General features: G+C 40.7%; 1 pseudogene; it reads right to left on the bottom strand.

Annotated features, from left to right (window-relative positions):
* Window positions 1-912: 912 nt before the first annotated feature.
* LOC148586387 (uncharacterized) lies at window positions 913-3295 on the bottom strand (annotated as a pseudogene).
* Between the last annotated feature and the right edge of the window lie 300 nt (window positions 3296-3595).

Here is a 3595-nt window from a genome sequence, read left to right as displayed (position 1 = left end):
TCGGGTCAATTGTTGTGACAGTTATGCGCCACTCTCGGGATTCGCACTAACGACAGTAGCGGTTTCATAATAACCATAACAGCCAAGAAAACTATCACAAATACAATTATATCAACAAAACAACTTATGTTCACCAAGTGCGAATGGCCAACTATTTCCTCAATCCAAGTCATCATTGATATCAATGGCATCCTCTCCATAGCCACTAGCTACAAATGATAAAACAAACAATCAGTAAACAATATGATAGAATCTTATCAAGTCTTAATCATTGAGCAACGCCATTATGTAAACAAAGGTCATCATATTCAACAAATTCAGATTTATATCTACACCCCTAACATATTTTCGTGATCAAATCAAATGGACGTCACATTTTACAAGGACCATAGTGGTCCATCTCACGATGCCAAACACTTCAAATGTAAAGCTCTAACCCACATCCACCACAGAACCAACTAAGATATAAACCAAATTCAACAGGATTTGCAACATCATTAATGACAAACACTACAAAATATCCAAACTCTAGATTTAGAGGTGCACATATATATGAGGACAGTTCTAAAATCACATTGACCATTAAAAAATGTCATTACCTGATCCACTATGGACCGACGATTTCACAATCGTAAAGGGTGGGGAAGCTTTGTCTGGCACTGCCTTATATTGAGTCACGTCGGGCGCAAATCTCAATTGCATCATTTCCTCGAGCTGGCACAAACGGGCCTCAAACATGGCAACTTTTGCTGTCATTTGAGCTTCCATTTCCGCAAGCTGTACCGCCATATGAGCCTCTTTTTCAGCCAACTGCAAATCTTTCGCAGACATCTGCGCTGCCACCTACTGAGCTACCCACACATCTGTCTACTCCCGCTCTGCGGCCAACAGCGCATCCATCTGTGCCTTGTGTTATGCTCTCTCAGCCTCAAGTGCTTTGTCAAGAAAGTCTTGTGAGACCGCGAAGTGCTTGGGCTTCTGTGATCGTGCCTGTGATGGTGTATAGTATGAGTGTATGCTGCCCCGCACAGGTAGAATATTCGGTCCAACTTGTCGAACCCTACCAGCGTACTGAAGCTTATTTTCAATCGTCTGGGCGTACGCGTTGTTTGGCGCCCATCGTACCGTCCCCTCTGTCACGCTCGACGATGCTGCAAGGTCAGTAGGTATTAGCTCATCCATCCTCTCCTGTATGTTACATTAATTATTGGTGCGTCATATAACTATTAATCGTAAATAAATTATCACACACATATATAAGCAAAACAACATATGAAAGGTGAGTAGCATACACATCTCTCCTTGATTATGTCATTTGGATAATTACCATCCTTCTTCTTGTGTGTCTTAATGTACGACTGTGCTCCTGTAGGAGAAGTGCCCACAATTACGGTTTATAAGTATAGGGTAAATTACACACATACCTCCTCATGTGTCAGCCTGGCGAAGGCCGGTGCAGTGGGGCGTATTGTTCAATGCTCACAATCTCTTCATATGCGCAGCATACTCCTACACAATTAAAAATCTTAATATGTGAGCGCTAACACAATTACAATTAATGAAACTAAACAAAATAATAGTATAACTCACACCATTTATCCAACAAGATCTCCAAGTCGAAAGGGTCGTACTCGTCGAGCTTTTCTTGCCCCATTCTCGTCCGTACGGTATTCGGAGTATCGTCCAACTGAATGGCAAGATCGTCTTTTAATTGGAGCCTCCAAGTCCTCAGCTTGACGCCCATATCTCAAAACGCGTTCTTTTTTACGGCTTTCATATTGAACTCAAGCAGGACGTAAAAGTCCACCTGCACAAGTTAAAAATTGATAAATTTAAAAAACAAAAATATATATGTGTATATGTACACACACACACACACACACACACACACACACATATATATATATATATCTATTATCACAACTTATAACGTATATATACATGCATTAGGAGCATTTGACATAATAAAATACACATACTATCATATAACATCTAGTTAAAACATACCATCAAGGCGTCCCATATATCCCTCCTTTGTATGCTCCGGTACCTTCGTCCAGTAGTCCAGTATTCTAATATAATTTTCACTCCTTATAATCTTACCAGTCATCCGTCTAAATCTCAATGTGCTAAATCCTACGCGATGCCATGAATGATTGTACTCGAGTACGATCCTTTTCCCGGCGGGGACCCCTGGCAACCTGTGCTAGTCGTTAATGGTGGACACCTCTAAGCAGGTGCTTCCATCTGGATTGATACCTAATACATTCATAATTACCGATGTTAGTTATTTCGAATTGAATACTAACTACAAATAATAAAGACGTATATATTGGTGTTCTAGGCATATATTCTTACTTATCATCCGGATCTGGTGAGCGCCTAACCGGGCTAGAGTAGTGTCCTCGACCTGCAAGTCATCCGTCGCACCTATTCCACCAGGCAATTAACCATCATAACCGGGCCTAGTCATGGTATGAGTGGAAACCACCGCAACACTTTCACCGGACGTTTCTTACTCAACTATATGGGTTAAGCATCCTCATCTAAATGGATTGCATCATTCCATTTAGATTTTCACATACGGTATATGAATCCAACTCCTTATTGCCCTTCTAGAATAACATACAGTCATTACGACACGTCGAAATCTTCTCATACCGAGTCTCATGTCCTATAGACCGCAACACCTTCACCGGACGTTTCTTACTCGAATATATGGGTTGAGCATCCTCGTCTAAATGGATTGCATCATTCCATTTAGATTTTCCACAGACGATATATGAATCCCACTCCTTATTGCCCTTTCAAAATAACATACAGTCATTACAACACGTCAATTCTTCTCATACCTGTGTCCCATGTTCCGTATAAACTTTTTCGCCTCATATGTATTAATTGGCAAAGTTTCATCACTCGCAGGCAGCAACTGATTGATGAATTCAAGGAAAGACGAGGATATCGTGTTACTAAGTCCACTAACACACTTCAAGTTGTATAGATGTACAGTTGCACTCAGTTTGCTATGTTTGGTCCCAGAATGAAGTGGATTCTCTACCTTTTTAAGCAGGTCGTAATACTTTAATACTTCATCCCCTTGCACCACGACCTAAGGCTCACAATTATCTTCCCTGACTTCATGCATACCGAATAAATCACGCAACATAGCGTGCATGTCTCCACCCTGATCTATGCTTGCACTCGCATCTGCGGCCGGACGATTCGAATTAGAGCCTGTAGCTAGACCCCGTACATGCTTTTCACCGTAGTAGTACCACTGTGTGTATGTAGTCATTATTCCTTTACCACCTCTCAAGTGGTCGAATACGAAACTGAGCAGGTGGCGCTGGTTATTTCGACACGTCTTATAAAGGCAATAGATGAATGCATCAGGGGTTGTACAGTTACTAAATGCAAAGTCCACAAACAATCTATATCCGTCTATGTATTCCCTCGTACCCCTAGACTTTGTCATCCAAGTCTTGTCCATTTTTCTTTACGTACATTAGGCACAAATATATAATACTAAAAATAACTAATAAATACACACCCTTAATCTAAATACAATCCAATTAATATAGTACAAATTTAAAGA

This window comes from Corylus avellana, chromosome 4, assembly GCF_965113065.1.
Source record: "Corylus avellana chromosome 4, dhCorAvel1.hap1.2, whole genome shotgun sequence".
Classification (NCBI taxonomy): domain Eukaryota; kingdom Viridiplantae; phylum Streptophyta; class Magnoliopsida; order Fagales; family Betulaceae; genus Corylus; species Corylus avellana.
This window is presented reverse-complemented; position numbering and strand designations above follow the sequence as displayed.